A 25,576-nucleotide genomic window follows, 5' to 3' on the forward strand; every position below is an offset into this window, starting at 1 on the left:
TATGGTCCCTTTAAGTTCTAAAAAGTTCAGCTACCAAATTCCTACATATACTTATGTTGATATTTTGAATGAGAAAATTATGTACTCATCAGTGAAAAAAATCAAATATGCAAGTTCTTGCTTTGAAAACGCATACAGAGAAAGGGAACGTTAGATGTGTTCTGTCAAAGTAAAGAAAGAACCAAAATGTAAGGCCAGGAACACAATTTTTTCACCTCTTCACATTTGAAAGGGTTTGTTTCTTTCTAATCTCCCAGGCTTACAAGCAGCCTGCAGCAGAGCTAGGAATGGTTGCATTAGTAGGAATTCATTTTTTATATGTTTTTTAAAGAATAAGAATAAATGCAGCACCAAGATTATGCAGATTGAACCATCACCATTTCTAGCATAAGCTAGGATGGATGAGAATGACCTACTGGGTTCTGCTGCCAGAAAAACACTATGGGAAAGAACAGATGCGTGCTTTCTTGCCAGGGAGTTTGTGGGACAGAAGTGGGTGGTTGGAGGATGCTCATATACACAGACTCATTGGCAACTCTAGAATAGGGAACCTGCTACAGAAGGAGGGTTGGACTAGTTGATCTCCAGAGGTCCCTTCTGACCCCTACAATTCTGTGATTCTGCATGCCAGTGAAGCTACAGCTCAACCTGCCTTTAACCAACATGTTCAAATCTGCTGGCCACGCTTTGTGCGCTTCCCACTTCCTCAATCTTACATCTTTTCACTTTCCCCTGCTGGCAGCTCTCAGTAAAATGTAATATGTTCTTTTCTGGGCTGAGAGCCCAGTCAGCATATTAATATTTTTACCCCTGTGTGCAGCCCCTCTGAAGTCCCATATGGTATGTTTTTCAAACCGATGCCAAATTTCAAACCACAGTGCTGAAAATTCCTCCAGAAGTGTTTTTATTTCTTCATTTCTCAATTTCACCTTTCCATAAATATTCAGTAAGCAAGGGCATGTTTTGGTGCTTTGGCTCGAAGGGAATATTTTCATTTATATCAGTAAGAGTACACACATGATTGTATGCAGAACATTTACTATGAACTGTTAGCTCTGGGCAGTGGAAGTTAGAGGCAAAAATATTTCCATTAAGTAAGTCATTTAGTGGTGTAACAGCCTCTAGCTTTAATGGAGCTGAGCGATATTCCCTATTTTATGTATCTCCTTCTACAGTATTATTTCTAACACCACATTTCTTTTCATTCACTCTCAATTTATCTCTGGCTACAATGTCTCTGAAAGTGCCAGTCTTTCGTTCATCATGTACAGTATAGTGGAGTAACTGTTTTGTGTTCCAGTTTCAACACTAATATTCAATACAAAGGCATGGATCAGTGCCATGTCCTCACTGGCAGCCTCTGCAGAGTAGGTTACTCAATTACATGTCACAAAAGATGCTTGTGTCTTCCTCAGGCCAATTCCTAAAACTCCATGAAAAATATTTAAATACCCTGGAGATGAGCTATTCCTAATAACTGAGGAACTAATTACAGGTCAGACCCTGAAAACAATTATACAAAACAAATATATCATTTATAGCAACAGAGCCATATAGTAGCTATATAAAATATAAGATGAAATGAACAATAAAATTGTGCAGTGCTCCCTCACTTCATCCCTTTCATTTTTAATAAACATTGGCACATTTGATCTTAATATAGCTTTGGACTATACAGAAAATTCTGATGTTCCCATTTCCTTGAGGCTCACTTCTTCAGTTTTATCAAAGCAAAAATGCCTATAATTGTGGCATTTCAAAAATTAAAGCCATTCATGAGGAAATCAGAGCAAACATCTTAATGCAACTGCTTTAAAAGTATTTTGGAGAGGTGGAAAAAGGAATGAGTCATTTATGAGAAAGGCTGAACTACCATATTAGTTGTCTCAAAGCAGCTGGAGATTCTCTGACGCAAATGCAAAAAGCTGAGTGTTCACGCTAATGAAAACCAGTCATTAGACAGTTACTAGACACTAAAATCTAACAAACTGTGTTATAGCCAGTTAATACCATTGAGTAAGCTAAGAAATTCGTACAACATACATAAGCAATTAACCTTAATTAAGGCATGGCCTTAAGTACGTTGTGCAAATGCAACGTTTGTACATTCCTGATGCCTCCACTAAAGCAGCATTAAATAGGAGGACACTGCTTATTTTCACTAGAAGAGTTTGCCATAAGCAAATTCTATTCTGACTTGCATATGTATGATTCCAGTGATGTCCAACAAAAAAAAAGTTAAGTACACATAACAGACAACAATTAGGTGCAGCAAATAAAGTCTTTCTCAATATTACTGCTAATAAAGATCAGCAGATAGCACAGGGATGCAGAACTTGGGCAAATGCTAGACACCAGACTGAAGTTTCCTGCTGAGGTGTGTCCTGTGCTTGCTAGGCAGTGTTCTCACTAACTGAATTGCTCCTGGGGTGCCATGCAGATGCTCTGTGCATGTGCTCAGGTGCAGAGACTAGGCAGAGTCTCTACCATTTCTTATGCAAAAAAAAAAAAAAAGTCTAAATTATAAATCAGCATGATCTGGTCCTTCACAAAATTAGGGTGATTGTCACATACAGAACAGAATAACAGTGAGAAAACTCATTCAAGAAGTTGAGAATGCAGAACCAGAGCTGCCCTTCGTCTCAGAGGGCACAAATACAGACCTCCTACATCCCAGACATAGAGTTGAAGAGGACTCTCAAAGTTTATGAGTTGTGCAGCTCACCTACAGTCTTGTACTCTTGCTGGCACGGATGTCAGGGAAGCATTATCCCATACTGTGTGTAACCATGACGTTAACCTGATGAGTAAAAGGAATCCATCAGCTCTATTTTCCCTGTCCATCCTAAATCCAGTCCAGCTCGTTGATTTTACCTCTCACCTTGTCCGCTATCAAATATTTTTATTCTGACAAGTCATAGACTTTCATTGAAAAGAAACCTAACCACAGAAATAAGTAAAAAACTAAGTTATCATCACACCTTATCTTTTTTTGTTGTTGTTATTATTTTAGAGGATGAGCCCAAATAGAATGAAGTCTTCTGACACACAGTTAAATATGCCTTTCATTCAGACTGTGCAGTCACACCAAAGCTATTAGGTCACTTATCCTGACCAGAAAGCCCCCAGGGAACGATCACTGTGTTAAATATATAAGGATTCTACCACAGTTTTCAAGTTCCTATTTTTCTCATGGTACTGTGTATCCTAATTTTAACGTAATGGCAGAAGGAAAAGCAGCATCAAGTCTTTTTGGATAGAGAAAGCAACCAAATACCATAAATTGTACAGAGATGTTTATCCAAATAGTGTTTCAAAGTAAAAAAATAAAATAAAATTAAACCTCATAAAAGGAATAAGCAACACACAACAAACAGATCAAACAAAGCAGAAAATCCCAAGCACGTATATTCTGTATATCATTATGCAGTTTATCCTGCAGGACATACAGCCTGCCTCATCACTTTGGTAGTTCACCTATCCTGGTTCCACTGAAGAGGAAGCTTTGGAGACTAGGATTTTCTTATCTTTTCAGCTTTCTTTTTGTTTGACACTCCTCTTAGTGATGTAGACATAGAATGTTTATCTTATATTCAATCATGTGAATGGATATATTAGAAGGAGAAAAGGTTACTGAAACACTTCTATATAGATGGAAAAAAACTTGAATTTAAATGTTAAGAGTCTTCTTTGGAAGTAACGTTTCTTGATGGCTAGCATAATTTAAGAAAAGGTCTGCTAACTCCAATAAGAAGAACCTCCTTCTCCCACTGTTCCTCACCCCCAGAAGAAAAATGGGAGAAAAAGATCACACATACAAAAAACAAACAAACAGACAAACAAACAACCCCCAAACGAAACCAACCAAACAACCCACGACCCACAAAGAAAACGCATGAAAACTCCATCACTTTTCATTCATCTTGCAATAGAGGTAATTCTTAATGCATTTTTGTACTCTTTCGCAGAAAGCACAAGAAATCATAACCTTACAGCCTGTTTTCTCTCTATATCTGTTCGGAACTAAACTTGAAGATTATCTGTATGCAAGGGACATCTTGTTGGAGTGATTACAAAAAAATTACTGCTAAAACATTTATTTAAAATCTATTTTGGCTTATTCTATGTGAATATCCATTTCTTCAGACAGTCTAGACCTATACAAGGCAAACATTCTTCAAGAGCCAGCCAGCAAATTGTTTTGTGACACCAGAGGCTCATCACCAGATTGCAGCATTCAGTATTCATCCATGAAGTGTGTCTTCTCTCATGGCACTTCTTTCTGGACTCTGCAGAATTGCTGAGTCTTCTCCTTCAAAAGGATTTCATTGTTTCTGTTAAGGGGACAATTAACTGGAACTATTACACAGCAACTGGTAAGCCGAGGTGTTTTGTCCTGACACAATCAGATGCTGTATATCACAGTATTTTTCTTATTTCTATGTGACTGTTCTGCATTCTGACACACATATTTGTCTTGGACATCTGCTATGTCTCATTCCTTCCTTATCCTAAGGGCAGGAACATACTTTCATGTGTCTAATATGAGTTGTCTCTAGGCCTTATCACAACATAAACAGCCCACGAGGGCAGTGAACACTGCTGAAAGAAGTGTTCCTATAAGTCACAGCTCTCTCAGTGTTAATGTATCATTTCCATCTAATCATTCCTCTGACAATACTTTTTACTAAGAACAGGAAATCAGTCTATCCAGTGGAGGTCTCAGTGGTCTTTTAAACCTCTGAGATCTATTTCTGAGTAAAATAATCTACTTTTTTTTTTTTTTAATTAAAAATGCTAATATTTTCTTGAAAATTATCCTGAATGCTGCAGACTATTAATAATTGCAAAGATAATTTTATTTTTAATGAACAATTAACTACATTTTTTCTGAGATTTTGGAATTTTTACCAGCTATTATACAAAGGTAACCAGCCCTTTACAGATGGCTACCTAAAGCCTTCAAACGTTCAAAACTTGCGCTAAAAATACTAACACATGCAATTATTCTGGGGGAGTTTTACTTTGGGTTTTCCAGGTTAACAGTTAGGTATTTATGTGTCCTTTAGTAACCTGATATTTCCACACTGTCTACCAGTACAAACTTGGGATAACACTGCACACACATTCGTACAAACTTCCAAGGTTGGAAATCTGTCTCTCAACTTGTGCTATTACAGAAAGCAGAATAAAATGATAAAATTGCACTGGTGAAGTAAAGCACTACTAGTTGTCCTCTTTAGATTTTTTAAGACTTCAAGCTATAACCTTACTAGGAATTCTGCCTGAGAAAACTGAAGCTCCAAGTCAATGCCATTAGTCACTGCTTTTATTTTCTTGGAGCTGAGGAGTGAATCCCCATCAGTATTGTTACCGTTTTCTTTACAAGTAGCTGGCTACAAAATTTGCAGCGAAGTCAACTTTCCATAGCTGGCAGACAAAATTAGTTAAAAGCCAGTGAAAACAAATACTTCAAGGTTTTACTTAGACTACAAGTCAGAACTGCCTAATGTCCTCAAAGCACAAGGAAGAATAACCATCCCCCCCTCATATCTTGTCTGTTACATGAAGGAAGGCTTTGCTGATCCTTCCTCAGAAGCAACAGCGCCTGGATCTGTGAGTCACCAACTCATTCAACTATTCCGAGTCACCTTTAGAAGAACTGGTATTGCTATAAATATAAGGCACTTACTGAAATCCATTTCCAAGCACGTTTCAGATCTACTTGCACTGCTTAGTGCCTGCGTACAGCTTAGTAATCAGTGTAACACCAGGTAAGCAACTCCATGTATTTATTTTCAGAGCAATGAGCTAAGACTGACAGCTCTAGTTTTCTTGACACCAGTGAACCACACCAATGCCTACTGCTAGTATCAGACAAAGAGCAGGTCAAGGTTTTTCCAGGTATTAGCATATAGGTAGAAAGGCAAGAAGAGCTTTCATGTTCCACAAACACCTGGTTCTGTACAGAAAGCAGCAACACAAGCTGCTTTCTTATGCCCATGAAAAACAAAATAAACTAACTTCACCTCACCCCCGCAGTATATATGCATGCAATTTCTGGTTTGACGTCAGACTACATCACGTACCTACAAATCAGTCTGTCAGATGAGAAGCTGTCTCTGTAATCTCATACACACAGTTTCCACTTAAAACAGATACATTACCCTTAGAGCACTGAACTGCAAACAAAAAAAAAGCTGTTTATGTTCACAGTCAAATCAACAGTCCGGACACCAACCATGCAAAAACTTCCTCATCTTTTGAATTTGATCCGTTTTCCTTCTATTCCTTAACGCCATGACAGAACAACAGTTTTTTGACTGATGAAAACAACTTGAAAATTAATCAGTCATGCACAGGACATTCAGTATTTAACTGTATGGTTTTCTTTAGACATGCTTCCCTGCCTCAGCTAACAGGCCAAAGTGCTCAGCTTAGATTAAGACACAGAATTTGATGTTACTTTCTGATATAAAACAATAAACTGAGGTGTTCAAACATGCATTTACAACTTCTACACTACAAACTATACAATTACAGGGCAAGTTGACAAGGCTTTCTGGAATAGGAATGGCCACAGGACTTATTTGACAGTAAGGACTGTGATATTCACTACATAGAACAAAAGATTTACGTTAAACCACTTCCAGATGAACGACTGGATGACGCGGATGCATGGGACTGGAAAAGAAATTCAAAATTATCTACAGAGAATAACAAGACCAATAATTTCAAATTCTTAAAGTTCATCCAGAGCCCTCAAAATCTTGTTCCTGCTGTGCAATTCTTTTTGTGGCTAGTGACCTGTAAGACTAGTTTGTCTTCAGCAGTGTGCTCTTCCTACAACTGCACTGTCCTTGGATGGCTTCTCTCTGTCATCCACAAAGTTATCAAGGAACTAGTCACTTGTCTTTCAGGCAGAATGAAAGTGATTTAATTCACATGAGATTCTGAATTCATTTTATGCCATCAGATTAAAAATCCAAACATTCCAGCTATAGAAGAGAGAAGAATTGAGCAATGCCACAAATGCATTTCTTCAGGGAAAGATTAAGAAGCACAATAAATATAAACCTGGCTATCGGTGTCTTTATCAATCACCTGAAATGGTCCAGGCCAAGAATCAGAACTCCATTACAAACATATGAGGAAATAGAATCCCCTGGTAATTTAGACTTGGAGAGAAATTTAGCAATTGGCTGATTGGCTCCAAGCATCTCAGAGCAAGATCCACTTCAAAGTTAGAGTAAGTTGCCAAAAGTTATAATGTGGTAAACTCAGAATACCTCCAAGGATGCAGACTCTACAACCTCTCTGGCAAGCTTTTCAGTATTTGGCCACTTTCTCTGTAAAAGTATTCATTGAGTTGTTAATCAGAATTTCTCCTGATGTAACTTATGTTCATTACACTTGGTCTTTCACTGTGATCATCAAGAGCCTTGCTCTGCCTTCGCTATCCTCTCCCATTAGATAGCTGAAGACAGCAAGATCCTTCCTTGTCCCTACATTCTAAGAACGAGATGTTTCTTTTAGAAATATAAAGACTTCATCGTAACATATTCAAAAGAGAAACAAAAATACAGAGCTTAAAAATTACAGCTGATACAACTAACTTGGTTTGGGGTGTTCTTTTTTTGGTTAATTAAGAAGGATAGAAATTTTGACTGGTTATCATACAACAGTAATAGAAGTATATACCATAGTATATGAGAACCAGTAAGCTGTTATGCAGTGCATTGGATTTGCCCACAGACATAGATTATATCAATTTGATGAAGTGACTGCACTCATTAACTGGGTTTATCGTAAGCATTCTCTTAGTATTATTTCAGTATTACATTCCTTACCTTGACAGAGCTTTGATGTTCATGTCTAGCCAGGTCAGATAAGAGATGATGCTACCTTATCTCAAAAATCACAGACTCTTTAAAGCCTTCTTTAATAAGCAGGATTTAAAAGCAGTTCATTTGGCTCTCAAAAGTATTCTGCTACAGGAAAAAGAATGTTATTGAGTTATACACACCCATAATAAGAGACAACAGCTGGAATATGTTTTACTAGAGATATAATCCAGCAAGAATACTTAAAGTCCAGTGCTTGACCTAAGTAAGGGAGTGTCCTTGTAAAGGAAAAAGATTTAGCTCAAATGTTTGAGACAGGCAAACATTTCAAGTGTTCTATTAAGACTTCAAGACCTGCACTTCTTTGTCTAAGTTCCAAGTAAACTTCATTGGACTCAAATAATAGTCTTTTTATTTTTTTTTTCTTTCTAATTTTAAAAGAGTCTTCTGTGGAAATGAGACTCAATCAGCATAAAGCAACAGCATATGCAAATGTGTACTTTAATGCGTGTAAATATATTCACTGAAATATAAGGGAAAGTTTCAGAATCTTGTTCCCATCACAGCTATTACTTCAGACAGTTATTACTATACAAGGTAGCAACAGGAGAGACATACAGGAAGCATCCTCTAATATAAGTTGTTGTTATCTAAGAATTTTGACACCTTTGCCAGAAAAAATATTTTTAAGAACTACAGAATTCACTCAATCTTCAATACATGACACATTAATCCAAAACACTTGTGTATTTCTAAGTAAGCTAGAGTAAAATATAACAATCCCATCTGTATATACTCATTGCTTTTCTGATGCAGAAATGCTGGAAGAGTGCTGAAGATTAAACTTTCCTAACTGGAAGCAGCAACAAAATAGTCTCCACAAATCACAAAATTATTGCTTATCTTTTGCCAAACCTTACTATGGATCTACACAGCACAATTCTCCACAACCAAGACCAAACTCTATTTTCAATTTTACATTTTTTAATGAACATTAAGTATTTCAAAAATAATAATTAAAAAAACCTGTAGCCAAAATCAACAATAGAGAACTTCACACTATGTCTATAAAGGTTATTACAGTTTCTGGCATGAACAAGGCTATCTAAACAGCTTTCCTTCCCTACCCTTTTTCAGATTTTTAAGATGTTATGCTTTCAAAACAGATTCTCTTGATTGCTTTAATTTCTATTGATTTTTATAAAATTCAACAGAGGTAGTAGTAGCACAGTGTCACTCTTACTATAATACAAGAGAAATCTCAAACTTGTTCATATAAATATTGATCTTGACTATGTGATTTTGTCGAAGTTCTCTCACTTTTATCTAGGTCTCTAGATCAAATTCCACCTTTCCACTTGCACTGCTTCTCAACACTCTTTGATCATTTCGTTCCTTATCTTTAATTTATGTTTTTCTTGCAGAGTCATGGCTGAGACCCAAGAGCTTGATATCCACTGAGCTACTGCTTTCAAGCAATCACTTGCATAAATTTTTGCCAATGTATGTAACCACCTCCAGCTGAACTCCAGATCAGCTGTCATCAACCAAATCAACTAAATTCAAGCAGCAAAGACTAGAACTAATGGTTGGAAGGTCTAATATTCAGGCTTTTTTTCTTTACACCGTCACTGGAATTCAAACCTTATGCCTAAAAAGATCACCTGTAATTTATGATATGACACTCAAATGTCTACAGCCTCCCAAGGTGGGGGGAAACCACAGCATTTGCTTTGCTGTATCTGCATTCTGGTTGAATGCTAACATTTCCAATACTGAAAGCCATAGAAATGCACACAACTACATCAAGATGACTTATTACACCCCTTTCACTTCAAAGCCTTGCTCTGTCTTCCAGCTAAACTAATTCATACTCAAACACTGCTTAACTTCAACTCAAGTATGAACTCTTAATGAGGATTTCAAACTCTCCTGTAATAATGAGCAGACACATTAAAACAGCCCTTTCATTTGGAAAGATGCCCCTTCCAACTAGCGCTCAGGTCATCTACTGAAGTATTACATCAGAACATGATCTGTTAGAGTACATATGATCTTTCAGTTTCATTTGAGAAATGTGTTCTCACACACCTTGCTAACTTGCTGTTTGGAGTATTTTAAGTACTGAAGCATGCACAACAATTTTAGTATTTATTGTTTAGTCAGGTTTTCTCTAAGACATGCATGTCACTCTCTTTCCAGTTCCTCCCAAAGGAGTGCCTTAGTATGAAAATAAATAATCCAAGAAAAAAAAAAAGAGAGGAAAAAAAAAATATATATATATGTGTGTGTGTGTGTGTGTGTGTGTGTGTATGTATATACACACACACACAAAACCCCACACTGTTTAAACTACAGTCTCAAATACATGAGTTTACACATAAATCTAGTAAAACTAAGGCAATTATAGACTAGAAGTAACTGCGTGAGTCTTCAAACATCCAGAAAGCTTTTACAAAACATCCTTACAGCATTTTCTCCACAAAGCACTATATATTTTGTCAGGTATCTGTTCACTTATGGTAATAGGCAAGCAAACACCCCCAAACAAGAGCACTGCAGGGACTCTAAGGAAATACTGCTGACACATAAAAATAGAATAAAGTAGAAAAGTGACAAACAGAACATTCAGTCTTCTTTCCTTGCACTTCTATCAACTTTTAATCTAGGACAACTACGGAAGGGATGATGTATGGTCACAAAATCACACAAAACCAACCTTCCAACCAGCCAAATCAACTTCTCTAATTTAAACCTTCTCTAATTTATCTTTGTGATGATGCTAAATGAATGCCAGGGTATGCTTAAAGGAAAGATGGTAATAGAGAATCCTCACTGAGGATTTCTTGTGGACTCTTGAACTCAATTTATAGTTTTGGATATTAAAAGTATATTTCATGAAAAGAACTAATTTGGCATTAAACATGTCAGTCAGCCTGAACAGGCAGTAAAATCTAGGTTTAGCTGCTAGCAAACAGATATCATTCAAGTCAGGACAGCTACCTTTAAATAAAAAACCACAATGTTTTACTTCTAAAGTTCACAACCATATTTCAGAAGAAAGACCTTGCGTGTTTACTTCCAGCTCACATCTCTGGAAACAATGTATTTTCCAGACAGACACAAACTTGCTTCCAGCTCAAGTAATTTTACTCCACCCTTGGATTTATTTGTCAGGCCTCAACAACACGCTAACTTCACCCGCATCATTTTTGCTTAGCTCAAAAGACAGAGCTTCTTCCCCTGCACCAGTGAGCATTACGCCCCAGCTCAGTATTTGAAGAGTTTAAATTCGGTGAGGCCTGTTTAAGAAACAGCACCTCAAACCCACGTTCTTACTTTATCTTAATTGAAAATACGAAGATGAAGTTCAGTCTGGGCTTATACAGGTATAGAAAACTGGGAATACCCAAGGCAAATAGCTCTAATCCGGCTAGCAGACAAAACATGTTTTAAGTTCTGTATTTCAGCTATCTACTCATGAAGAAGGCTCAGAGCATTCTTATGGTTTGGGGCCCTCCATAGAAATATTTACTGCGCTCGCTCATTTTCAGAGTCTTCTAAACCTTGACAAATGAATGGAAAAAACAACAGTTTTGGTAATTACAATGAACCAATAGATTTCTTCACAAGGCAGAAACAAACTGAGAAAGGATAAAAAAAATTCTCTTGAATCCCGAGATCAAAGTGAGTCTTAGGGACAAAAAAATGTCAAACTACATTATTTTACAGTTCTTGTTTCCTAGTTAGAAAGAGTAACTTCCTTTCCTTCTTTACCCCGCAGGAAGAGAACATCAAGGCTCCACTATCACCAATCAGCCTGTCACAGGAGATTCATTCCCACCATTCACATCAGGGTTATTGGTCCATTTGCTGGACTGATACTGGCCGAAGTCCTTATGGAGGTGGTGGGTTTCTTTTTTTTATGTTGGTTTGCTTTTTTTTTTTTTTTTTTAAAAAAAAAAAAAAAATTTTGGTTGGTTACCAATAAGAAGTGCTAGGTAAACAATACATCGTAGCTGACATTCAAATAAATCAGCAGCCATAGCCTTGGAGAATTGTATAAATTTCATGCTTCAGAGATTTTTTGCTTTTTCTGTTGTCTAGAGACAATCCTTTTTTCATAGGTCTGATTATATTTCAGATCTTTTATATTCATTAGTATAAATCAGCACACGGGAGTAGAGATGAGAATTATCTCTCATTCTTTTATTAGTTTAAGCAGCATTTAATTTTTGAAGGCACATTCATATACTATTCAAAACAGCTAAGTCAAATCTGCATGTTAATCTCATGAAGTCTTTTTTCCAACATCTGATGCAGTAATAAACTGATACAGAAAGCATGTTCTTGAGTCATCTTAGCAGCTGTAGTCCACACTGCCACTGGCTCTCATCTATACCACAGATTTCACTTCATACTTCTTCCTCTTCAGGGCTCCCTCTGTGATAATCTTTATGATACTGGCATAACAAGAAATGACTGATCTAACTGGGGAGACTTCAGTGAGATGGATAACCTCAACTTATGCTATTTTTTTTCCTGTAATTCTTTCACCATCTCTCTAGGTACATTCATAGTGCACATATGGCCCTCCTGGTTGAGCAAGACATATCAGGTAGAAGTCAGTTTTTTAAATGTTAGTTGTCATAAGGGTAGATGTATGCGAGCTGCGTCACAGAGATGTTCCTATCTTTTTCCAGTGTGTAGAAATAATTAATTTTTACTGAATGGTTCTGTTCTTTTTTCAATCAGTTCCATCTGTTCAGAGTGTATCTACAAAACCACCTATTGTTGGTGGAATGACAGGGATGGTCTGGGGGTAGGAATGATACCTGGGACTAGAACGGGCAAATGCTTGTTAAGCTACTCTTGTAAGTAAAGAAAAATATTTGAGTTGAGTTTGAGGTTTGTGAGATTTTCTTGCCAGCAACATCAGTTCAAGAGGCTCTTTTCCTGTCTATCCCACTTGGTCCTTTTCCTAGTGTTCTCCTCCAAACCACTTATCACCGTCACACCACTATTTGGGAGGCCATTTTATAAACCAGGTTGGAGAGGTAGTCTGGCTTGAAGAACCATAGATATCATTTCATCCATCCCATTCCCCATATACGTAACTCTAAAACGAGTTCTGTTCTCTGACATGGTTCACACTGCAGCCATAGTGGCAGAACTGGTAGAATTATTTTCCCTCCCACCTCCCCTAGAGCTTCCCTTAAATTTCATTATTTCCAGTTCCAAATGGCATGTCCAAAAAAACCTCTCTTTTTCTAGTTGCTCAGTCCTGCCAAATGGCAGGAAGCAAAACAATTTGCTACCTTTATCTGCAAGTCTTTCCTCACATAGAGAAAAAAGGCACCAAAATAATAATAATAAAAAAATCAATGATTACAAACACACAGATACCCTACAACAAAACAACCACAGAATAAATTCCTCAAAAGCACCTCATCCAAACATAAAGTCTCTCTAGAGCTTTACTTGCAGTGCAAAGTCATTCTCTAAATGCCAACTAGAAGATGTTTACTTTTCTCCATGTTTTATAACACAGGGAGGCACCTTATCAGCTGTCAGTAATGGCTGACTGAAAAACATGCACATTACTCCCCAAATCCACCCTTTTTCTCTAGTCACAGCAGGTTATATACATATATTCACACTGGGTACCTATGGATATTGCTAACCATATGTGGTGATGTGGCTGCAGGCCAGAATGTTAGGTATGCTTTGCATGGGACTTGGGTCATTTGAGCCATTCCAGAGATATCAACAGGCCAATTTCACTCTTGAACTAGTCATCTTGATTTCCTTTGGAGTGAACTAATGAAACAGGCACAGCTAACATACAGCTCATTTCATCCCATAGGAGATATCCACCCCATACTAATACACTTACTTTGTTCATAGAGTTTGCATTTATAGAACGGGCCCACACTGATGACTTTAAGGGGTGGACGTGGTCAGACAAGAACATGAAGCTAGGCTGCTATTCTCCATATTCAGAGCGCAAGTGGCAATCACCTGATCTTAGATGAGCAAGTACCACTATCAAGATCTCTGGAAACCTACAAACATACAAAAATTAATCTGTCTACCTTGCTGCACTCACTCTCATCTCTTCCTTCTGATTTCTTCTGGATTATTTGCTCCCCTACAATACATTTTTCATCCACTCTCAAAACTTGGTACCAATGGCTTTTTAAGAGCACACAGCATTCCATGATCTTACTCTCTCAACAAAAGCATATAAAAATTCATGAAATACTAAACGTACATATAGGCTTTTGTTTCTTTCTCTCTCCTATCCTAACCGAAAAACAACAGTCTCTGCAACTTAGTTTCAGATTCGCATTTATGGTCTGGTCTAGAACAACTAAGGACTTCATACTCTACTGCGAGACCTAGAAACGGTTTTATTCCCTCTTTGACAATGGTGTTCACACTGCAATACAACAGATGGATAGTTGTCCTTCTATTGCTTCTCTTTCCCACCCTTTGCCCTCTCTGAACTCTCATTTGAAGATGGCTTGTCAACATCCTGCTTGCCTGGACCATTGATCTTGCCTCAGGATGTGTACTCCATTTCCCCATCTGTCAGATTTCTCAATTTCTAGCCATTTCCTCTCCAGTATTCCCATAACAACCCATTTTTGCCTTTGGCCTTACACTGCCTCCTCTCCTTTGAGTACTTCTTTATTTTTCTTCTCTGGCTATGTTTTCTTTTTTCCATTTCAAGCCAGAGGGCAAATGAGCAGTGACCTCTGTAGCTGGCACCAGAACCTCTCCTGTGGCTAGAGAGGAGCCAGCTTCTTTGCGAGAGGCAGCCAAGTCTCCTTCCCAAGGGAGAATATTTACCTCCCCACCCAGCAGCAGTCCTTTCCACTGAGATGCTGAACCGAGTTAAATTTAGATATTGATTGATCCTCTGTTTTTTCTCTTTTCTTCTGGGGAAACCTATGGCCTTTTTCTGTGAAGCGTCAATTTCTTCAGAGGACAAAATGGTTCTTTCTCCACATTTTTATCCCTGAAGTACAAACAACATCTAGAACAATCCCATAAAAATTTCTGTTTCTCAGACTAAATAAATTGAACAGCAATGTGAGTTAAAAACTCAAATTTAAGTGCCTAAGTTGCAGCAGAGACGTACCAGAAAAGCCACAACAGGTAATGCCTATCAATTAGTTTTTTGCATATCTTGCAGCAAATACCTGCATTAGTTTCATTAATTGTATGTTTGAAAACTTATGTTTCTGCTTTTCAGCTATGCTGCCCTTGCACTGTTTACAACCCCAGGAAGATTAAAGCACCCAACACAATCAATCACATGGCCAAATTTTCCTTTCTCATTACGATCCAAGATTAAAATTGAAAGTGGTCTGGCCTGACTTGCGCAGCTTGTATTCAAATCCATCTGTGAAATTGCTGTCATAATCCTGCATTTACTCCGCTGCCCTACAAAGTTATATAACACTGCCCTACACCAAGTTGCTCAGCATTCTTTATGGCAGTTCTTTAAATCTGAATCCTTCCTGCTGTGTTGCACTGGCCCTGGCGGGGCCTCGGTACATGTTCCAGGCAACAGTGACCATTACTCCCCCTACAATGAATTGCAACAAAGATTCAGAAGTTGATTGTGTCCAAAATTGCCAATGCTAGAAAAGCATGCACTAATATTTTAGTAAGGGTTTTTGTTAGACATTCTAACTCCATACCAAGCACAGGAAGATGCTGATTCTGTTGTGGTAGTTAGCTTGAAAGACTTTTTTGACTTAAATAGAAAATTGAGACAACCATATTTCAAGGCCTTTGGCTCTCTCCAGGTTTGCTGTTGTTTTTTTGCGTGGCAAGATCTTTCATTTCAAGGTTACTTTTGACTTCACCAAGCAAACACAGGTCACAGTGACATGCAGCGTTAGAGGCAGCCAACTTCACGCGAACAGTTCTATGAATTGTCTGCCTTATTCTCTCCCCGATTTGCCTCTTTCTCTGCAGTGTCATAATCTAACTGATCAGGACGTGATAAATTCAGCAGCGACCGGGCAAACAATTACAAGGACTTTGAATGGCAGATCATTTTTGAGAATAGGTTATATCTGATGAACATAAAAATGTCAGCTCAATCCCTGTAAAAGAGAGGTGATGAATGGCATATCTGCAGTGCATGGTGCTGGCTTTCTGTCACAGGAATGTCATACTTCCCTTTGCTGGCATTGTGATAAGCCTGCCTGTGTTTAGTAGCTTTTGCCAGCAGGCTGTGAGCAACCAAAGCTGCTATTTGATGTATCGAGTGTCCTGTCAGCACAAAATGTGTTTAATTGGCCTTAAATGTACCATTAACATTAGAGCCACAAGTGAATAGAGATAATTTCTGGGAAATGGTGTGATGGGAGGTTAAAGAGAAATAAAATACTGTAAATTAAATGATGAATTGGATTGAAGAAGCTCACACACGGATCTCACTGTAGTACTTTAAAAATGAGAAACAGAGTCCACGCTTTTACTGATGTTGTTAAAGAATCCTGTGGGATTTATAGTTTCCAAGTTGTGGAAAATGAAGTTTACCAGAACAGGGAGCCTTGGAAACCAAGTTTAAAAGACAAAACAAGACAGACACTAGTTTTCTCTACAGAAAAGCTGTCCTAGAAAAAAACCAGAGAATTCTGCACTGTTAGCCAAAGAATTGCAAAGAAGTTATTTGAAACAAAAGCACCCTGAGATGTTTGATGAAACATTTTCTTTAAAGCTGCTAACTGTAGCTTAAAGGCATAGTGGGGAGGGGGGGCGGGGAGAGATCTGAATATGATCTGAATGTGATTTGCAGTCTGAAGTGCTCATTCCTCTGGAATTGTCAGCTATTGACATCTTATTACCAAGGTCAATACCTCAAAACAAAACAACCTGCCCACACCCTCCGCCCCTAAATCAACTACAGCAATACGAACGAAGATATAAGATAAAACAATTTGCTGCAGTTCTCCCCTGTTGGTTAGACGTAAAGAGATACCAGAAAATTTTAAAAGAATTAGTAACTCTGCTTAGTATTTTCTGCCTGAATCAAGTAAAGCTTTCCAAAGAAATTAATCAATTCAAATGAAAATCTATTTTTGATGATCAAAATGGATTTTTACAGTGCCTTATTTTGATATTCACAGAGCACAGGTTGTCTATTTTTGAAATGAACCCTATTTTACGTTTATTAAAATAAAATGTTCTTTGGCAAACATTTAAGAGCATCAAGTGGCCCAAATCCTTCTTTCTCCAGATTCTGGTTCCAGCACATTAGAAAACTCTACCTCCATCACAATTCAGGCATTAAAGCAAAACTGCAAAGTGCTGGGTGTTTTGTTTGTTTGTTTTTGTTTTGTTTCATTGCTTTTTTCTTTTTGTTTAAGAAAAAAGAATTCTTGCCAATTGTAATTTGTGGTCAGTAACTTATAAGCATGGGGAAATAAGAGAGGGGCCTATGAACTTGAGAATTTCTCCTTAGAGAAATGATAAGGAACAATAATCAGAGGGACAACAAAAATGCACAATGTAATATTCCCTGCTGTACTTAAAAAAACAAAGCAACGACTACAAAACATTAAACATGGTGCCAGATTGTGCCGATTGCTACTTGCATACAAATTCAAAACGTTAGCACTAAAAGTAAAACACACAATAAATTGAGCTGTTCAGAGCCAAATGAAGTGTTATAACTGAAGTTATATGATTGAAACCATTTCCCCTTGTCCTACCATCATAGACTCTGCTAAAAAGTCTGTCTCTTTCTTTCTTATCATCCCTCTTTAGGTACCAAAAGGCCACTCTCAGGTCTCCCTGGATCCTTCCCTTCTCTAGGCTGAACAGCCCCAGCTCTCAGCCTATCTTTGGAGAGGATGGTGTTCCATCCTTTGGATCATTTTTGTGGGCCTCCTCCAGACATACTCCAACAGGTCCACATCTCTCCTGTACTAAGAACTCAACATCTGCATGCAGTACTCCAGGTGAGGTCTCACCAGTACAGCGTTGATGGGCAGGATCACCTCCCTGGACTTCCAGGCCACACTTCCTTTGATGCAGCCCAGGATAGGATTGATTTTATATATTGACTACATTGTATATTTTGCAAGCTCAGAAAATAATGCCTCTTGTTTTTTTAGGTTCCATAAGATCACAGGTGGATATTGGTGTTACGGCAGTAGAGGCTGAACCTTCCTGCCAATATCCCTTTTCATGCTGTTGCTGTGTGACAGATGGCAGCAGAAGAGCAGTCTGACAAAAATGGCTTCTGACATGGATGTGCATATGAAGCAAAGGCACATCACAGAAAATAGCACCCACTGACATTCACTGATGCTTACTGAAAGTTTCTGGAGACCAAACAGTGGATGCAAGCACAGTGAAGCAATGGGTGGTGCGTTTCAGCACTGGTGGCACCAGGTCACCTTCACTGGTGCAGATTGTTATGAGCCTAGCAGCAATCATTAAGTTGAATACTATTGTTATGTGGCTGAGAATTTTCTCTATCAAGAACTGTTACTGTGTTCTTTGTATCTGTCACTGTTTCCATGAAAATAAACAGGAGGCATTACTTTTGGAGCAACCTGTGTTGCTCCATATATGTGGCCTATAGAAGTATACGTGGCCTAAGACAATTTCTTTTCATTAAATGCAACCCAGACAAGCCATGGGGAACACACTATAGTTAAGTCATGCTCTTTCACTTAGATGGTTTACCTTCTTATTATATACGGCAGTCCCAGATCTCACAGCCTTTCCTCGTAAGATGAAATATAGGGCCCCTAGAGCCATCTTTGTTGCCCTCTACTGGACCCTCTAGAAGTTTCCTATCTTTCATGAACTGAGAAGCCCAGAACTGGACACAATGCTCCAGATGTGGCCTCACCAGGGCAGAGTAGAGCAGGAGCATCACTCCCTCAGCCTGCTGGCTGCACTCTTTTTGATTCAGCCCAGGATACTGTTGGTCATCTTGGTCACAAGGGCACACTGCTGGCTTGTGGCCAATCTATTCTCCACCTGGACACCCAGGTCCTTCTCCACAGATCTCTTTTCCATCAGGGCAGCCTCTAACCTGAGGCATTTATTCTTTCCCAAGTGCAGGACTCTACACTTACTCCTGTTCAACCTCATAATATTCCCCTCCACTCAACTCCCCTGCCCGCCCAGGTCTCACTGAAGGGCAGCACATCCTTTTGATGCATCAGCCACCCCTCCAAGGTTTCTGTCATCAGCAAACTTGCTGAAGGTGCTCCCTATCCCATCCCATCAAATTTTTGGACCAAAGTTTTTATCACTTTTAGATGCTCTAAGGATAGAGTGACGTGCATTTGAAGCATATGGACATTGTGTCTATAAAATCCAATTTTACCAACTTTAATGCTATTTGACAACTTCCCTCTTCCTCTAACCAATGTGTTTTTCTACACAAATATTTCTGCAAAGGCTTTAAAATAAATCCACAGCTCTGCATTCCGACCCTTTGGAATCTGCTGAGTGCCTTAGCAAAAAAAAAAAACAAAACAAACAAACCAACAAAAAAACCATCAATGTGGCTGCATGACAACTATAGAGTGCTGATCTGTTTCTTCTTTAACTGAAGTTTTTTGATTTTTGGCCAATCAAATGGAATAGGACTGCTTCGCTATTTGGCTTCTGAACAGGCTACCATACCAATTTGCCATCATCTCCTTAATATCAGTGTAAGCGATCAATCTCCTTTAATCAGCACTACATTTTGCCCTTAAATTAGAAATAAGACTAAGTTCTTGCAACTACTATGTTCTTCCTCTGAAAACAAAAGATCTAGACTTTGCTTTGTTTCATTTTTTTTTTTTCTTTCCTCAATCTGTTTCTTCCATGCCCCCAAACCAAGAAGCTGAGTTTTCCCTATGGGCAACTGATGGTTTTAAGTGGACTGTTCAGCAGCTGTGCCCTGCTGACTGCCATATTGATTGGTTTCTCACATGTCTCTTAATAGGTTTATTGATATTTTGGATTCATTTTGTTCCAATTTTTGTCAATCTCCACATTTTCACAGTCAGGTTCCCTTTTGTTTGAGGAATGGATGCAATTAGTCCAGCTCCTAAAAGTCATGTTGTTGGTTTTTTTTCACTAATGGCTTAGCCATCAGCCTTATCCACCCAGACTCTTTCCTAATTCTTCTGTTTCTTTGTGTGTGTTTGTATTTAGAAAAATAGTTCCAGTCAGGAAGGTTCACATATTAAAGGCAAGATCTGCAAATTACAAAATAGGTTCTGAATGGAAGCAACTTTTCTCTAAACCAGTTGTTTAGGTTTTTTTTGTTTGTTTGTTTTCCCCAAATCTCTTATCTTGCTAAGGTGATAATGCCAGTCCCACACCTACCTGAAGAACGTGGAGCACACTGCTGATCTTGGCTCAATTATCCTACCACAACCACTGAATAGTTTGGATTTGACACCTTCTGACTTCCATCTGTTCAGGCCAATTAAATACAATGTGTGTAAAATTCCAAGCAACCACACCATCATACCAGCTGTGGAACTGTGGGTCACCTCCACTGGTGTGGATTTTTACTGCCACAGCATGCAGGCTCTTGTTCATCACTGACAAAAATACATAGTTAATGGTGGTGGCTATGCTGAAAAATAGTGTTTTGTAGCTGAGAATTTGCTGCATCAACTAGTGTCACAGTGCTCTTATTTTTAGTTTCCAAGGTAATAAATAGGTTGCTCCAAAAATATTGCCTCCTAGGTACACCTGCCTTTGTGCCCAGTCACTCAGCAAGAATTAATGCAGGGATGCCTCTTAGCGTAGACCACAACAAAAATCAGAAAGCTAATAGTAGCAAATCTTTTCCTGTGTGTTCCCCTTCCCCAAATCTTACAGCTTTTATGAACACGGCTTTTACAATTACCAATAAATACTCATGACCATTAATACAAATCATATTCTTTCTACTAGTATCCCTCATGCTTCTCAGACAACTTTCAGTCTGCTTTTAAAGTAAAAGTGAAGTAAATTCTTCAGCACAGGCAATGCTTAACTCTAAGGCCTTTTGTTTCTAAAGCAAAATTAAAATGTATCTGAAAACAGTATTTCTTCAGGTGTTCCAAAAAGTTGAGGATGCTATTACTTTTCTTTTTTAAAATAAATACCTAGAAAATTGGTCTATTTACATATTAAGATTATATGTTAAGATTTTTCAACTTCTAGCTGAGTTGGAATAAAGGTCACGTCTGCCTTTTGTTTACACAGCAGGAGGATAAATGAAGGGTTCTTGGCTGGCTGAGGATTACAGAAATAACGGAAAGACCTCGTAAAAACAGATATCATTCTGTCTCATACTTGCAGCTCTACAAACCTGAAGTTTGGCAGCACATGCTGTGGTTAAAGCTTCCTTATTTGGGAGAAAAAGAAACAACAATATAAAAAAAAAAAAGCTGAGAAAGAAGCAGTGTTCTGTAAAAAGTCTTCAGATAAGCTAAATGAGGCATGTATTAACTGGGCAAGAACTAAACTGATGATTTACTAACCGCTCCTTCCAACAGAAGAGTTTGCACCCTCTGAAATGTATTTAGACATCTAGAGTACCTGAACAGAGTGCTCAGACTTCCTCCTGCTTGGATGCCTGGAGTTTTAGGTCTGCACAGGTGGGGACCCTCCTGCTCCAGCTCATCTGCAGCTTTTCTCTTGCAAGCCAGGAAGAAGGAAATAGCAGTTCCCAGTCAGCACAGATCTGCATTTTCCTGAAAGACTCCATGTCCCAAACTGCACCAGATGTGCAAATAAATGAGACCCATGTTCAATTTGTGTCATGCTGGAAAAATACCTATCATTTCACAAAGTCCTTTGTCAGAAGAATCATGGGACTAAAAAGGGCCTCCAGAAGTCACCTGGGCTGTCCCTACGCCATGAGGCAAGATGGGTTACACCCATGCCATTTCTGGGCAACGACTGCTTAACCTGTTTTCACGACAGTCTGCGTCTTGGATATTAAAACCCAAACTCGAGTGGAAAGCTGACATAAAGATACACCTAATTAAAAAAAAAAAAAAAAAAAAAAAAAGAACAAAAAATCCACAAACCTGCAGCTATCATGAGAATCTCTGAATCGAGGAAGCTTGGAAGAGAAAGCATACAATTGAGTACCTTCTGTTGCAGTGAAGAGGACCCACAATGATACCAACACCTTACATTCTTGAATACATGGCAAAAATACCACACTCTTCACAATATAAGCCTTAACTGTAGATAAGAAAGCTTCAGGAAATTGTATTGAGCAGCTGCACTGCTTAATCTACATGCATACTAAGATAGGAAAAAATTTACTACAACCCTTCTCCTTGTTTTTTATTCTCGTCAATACAGATTGTTTGAAGGCTTAATTTCAGGATATATGAATGCTATATAGAGTTTGAGGTGCAAGTTTCATACATGAAACTATATTATCCCAAAAGCAGTGTAAGTGCAATGGTGCCATGCAACAATTATACAGTGTGGTTGGGTTTTTTTTTGTTCTCATTAAGAGACAAGAACAGATTCTTTTGTTCTGTCCAAGGCTGTTTCAAATCATTTATCTTTGCATAGTACACGTTTGACACGGGTCCAAAATAAGCCATAAAAGCTAGCTAGAAAAATAATGCAAGAAGAGAAAGTTTCTGCACTCAAAAAGTGGTAAAAAATTTAAGCTGATACGTTCTTAACTAAAAATTTCAAGAGTCAGAGCATAGACTTTTCACTTTGCTGGAACAAATAACGAGAGAGCAATCAACTGCAACATCTGCAAGAGATAATTCCACATGAATTCTGTTTTGACATTGCAGTTAGAAGTTAATTTGCAGTTCTGTAATCTTTATGAAGTGAAAACTTGTCCTGAGAAATTTTCCAAAGTTCTGCTAAAAATTTTTTGAAACTAGACTCAGTCATACAGGATACATGATATTTGAAAATTGAGAGTGAAACATGAAATAAGTGAGTTAGGAATAATTTTGTATTCCTACTGGTTCACAGCATAATTTCTGAATTTGAATTATTTCTCACAATTTATGTTTTTTAGTATATTGATGAATTGTTATGTGGAAAATTACCTTTCTTTAGTGACATTCGTACTGATATTGAAGTAATTGTCAAGAAAATAACCTACCCTATCTCACTCTCCTTTCTCCCTCAACAGTCAAACCAAAACAGAAAAAAAACACTAAGATAAAACCATAAGACAAGTCTGTTGCTTCAGGTCACACTTGTTAAGTACATGAAATATGTTTTAAATGCATGACATCAGCATAAGGGCAGCTTGCAGCTGGCAGCCTTGTTGAATCAAAAACAAAAAATTCAGCAGGTATCTGAATCCTAAACTATATTGCTTTGGATGCACTTATCACTATTATCACACAAAGATTGACTGTCTCTAGGAATGGATTTGAGCAACAAAACTATCAGGTTTTTAAATAACTCACCTATAGAAAAAAAAACACAAAAGTTTTCAATATTCTTGCAGAACAAAAACTTGGTATGAAGTTGCATATACTCCCAAGCAGTTTCATTCAGTGCCTCTAGGAAATAAAACAGCATGGTACCTTGCTTCAGCAGGTGGGGTTGGGGCATTAGGAAAGATTCTAATCTCTCCACCTGTGCTTGTCCCATTCCTACCCTGTGTGTTTTTTTTTTTAGGACTGAAACTGCCTCAGGCATGCCTGGCTTGCCCCAGTTGAAGCTCCTCGTCAAATTTGGCTTCTTATCTCCACATTTTATTGCTGCTGCCCTGTGATCTTAGTTTGGTATCTTCAGGAGATACAGAGAGGCTGAAAATAGTTAGAAAAACTCTGGAAAATCACTGAAGAAGGAGCCTGGGTAAAACAGACACAGGGTTCTTGAAGTGATTTATTTATGCACATTTGCCTGCAGCAATCAGCTTTTACACAAACCAAGCATGACCAGAAGTGACTTAAGGACTGAATACTTTTTATATTCACACAAGATAGAATAGAGCTAGAGCATCTACTTTTATTATTATTATTATTATTATTAAGAGCAAAAGATCTTTTGAAAAGGCAACTAACTCCTAGTGTGTTCATTTTTGAGTCCACAGTCCTTTTGGTTAAACTGAACAGACAAACAGAAGCAGCAGTTCAGCCTGTCCCCCATCCCAGTTAGCTACACTTCTGGCTTTTGTTACGCAAGAATACTAAATGCTATTGCAGCATCAAAAGAGAAGTTTGGAACAGATTTTCTTAAGTGTTTCTAATGCATCTAATGTTTTCTCTGATAAAACAGGAATGGTTATTTCTTAAACACACAGAAGTGAACAGATGCACACAAATGTTTACATGCAACTTAAAGGAGAAAAAAATTACATCATTCCCTAATTGCTCTCAAAACCCACAAATTACCCTAAGTGTCTTTGTAAACCGATCTGATTCTGAATGCCTTCATAAGGTCAAAGTTCAGTTGTGTACTCTAATTAATTCACTGTGACATAAAACTTGAGATCAAACACTATGTAGAATGATGGAAGCAAGAGCCAAGAAAGAAAACTGTGGATTACAACTCATGATAAAGGATATAGTAATGCATCAAATGGAAGAGTCCACCATATATTTATTTCTGAAGAGCCTGGAAGCAATTATGAAAGCTGAAAAGCTGTGGTTTTAACAAATGGGGGAAATTACTACATATCAAAAATATCCAAATCCATGATTTGAGGATATTAAGTAAACCACACATTTGATTACAATTGCTCTACACAAAAGATTGTCAAGAGCATTTGAGAAAATCAAATGTAGAAACCGAACAGGAAAAAAAAAGTTGCATGCCTTACTAATAAACAAATGAAATAGTAGAGGTCTGGAGAGGCTCCTAGCAATGAGTTACACCATTTACTGCAATGTTTGACTAAAATTCAGATGGACCACAGTCCATCTGAGTGCAGAATGTTCTTTGTGCAAAATTAGCAACTCAATAGTGGGCTCCAAATGAAAAGAAAGGGTTCATCATTAGCCATCCCTTCTGTTCTTCTCTTTTCATTACAACAAAAGGCTGTTTCAATTAGAGCCATGCAGAGTCTCTGTACTGAGTTTGGTTCCAAGTCTTTTACACAATGCCAGCACCTCCAGGGATTAGCTTCCCTGCAGGCCAAGGCGCTCCCACTGGTGGGACTGAAGCTTGCTTGGGTCACGCTGTGATTGCCATTACACCCTTTGGCTCTTTCTCGAGTACTGCTCTCAGTGATGAGCCTGATCTGATCTCTTTGCAGTGAGTTAGGCTCTGCAGCCTACATCCCTTTAACAGTGGACCCTGAGGTTACTGCAATACAGCAGAAATGCATCCCCTTGGCAGCCCTTTTTCTGACTTATGAGGGGGCTCTGCAATTTGAGCACATATGTAGTATTCCATGGTTCACCTCATCCTTCTGCCTCCCACCTCCTGTCTGTCAGACATTTTAAAAACAGAATATCCAAATACAATTGTCACCATTCAAGAGCTCAATAAGGAAGCTAAAGGGAACCTAACTCTTCATTGTTAATAGATGCATTGACTTAAAGATATCAAGCCTGTTTAAAGAAGACTATTTAATCCACCAAAGCTCTGCATACTTAATTATTTTATACAGCACAGACAAATCAGCTAACTCATAGGCATAAAATGGATTGGAAGGGGCGTATGGCGTAGAAGCAAAAAATACATGAGATTCAAAATCATGACTGTGCAGCGTTAGCAATCTTCATTCTTGGAATTAATTCCGAACACTT

The 25,576-nt window shown here is 38.1% G+C and overlaps 1 protein-coding gene across 8 annotated transcripts in view; it reads right to left on the reverse strand.

Moving 5' to 3' along the window:
- TTC29 (tetratricopeptide repeat domain 29) overlaps positions 1–25,576 on the reverse strand; it is a 316,699-nt gene that overhangs the window by 211,695 nt on the left and 79,428 nt on the right. The window contains exon 1 of one of the 8 annotated variants that reach the window (XM_042870540.1): positions 7,851–7,963. The exons of the other annotated variants lie outside the window; for them this stretch is intronic. The gene's annotated coding sequence lies outside the window, so the exon portion shown is untranslated. Of the gene's footprint in view, positions 1–7,850; positions 7,964–25,576 lie in introns of those variants that run through there. 8 annotated transcript variants of the gene reach the window in all.

Source organism: Lagopus leucura, unplaced genomic scaffold (assembly GCF_019238085.1).
Source record: "Lagopus leucura isolate 7727_CA_CO unplaced genomic scaffold, USGS_WTPT01 Super-Scaffold_100004, whole genome shotgun sequence".
In the NCBI taxonomy this organism is placed as follows: Eukaryota; Metazoa; Chordata; class Aves; order Galliformes; family Phasianidae; genus Lagopus; species Lagopus leucura.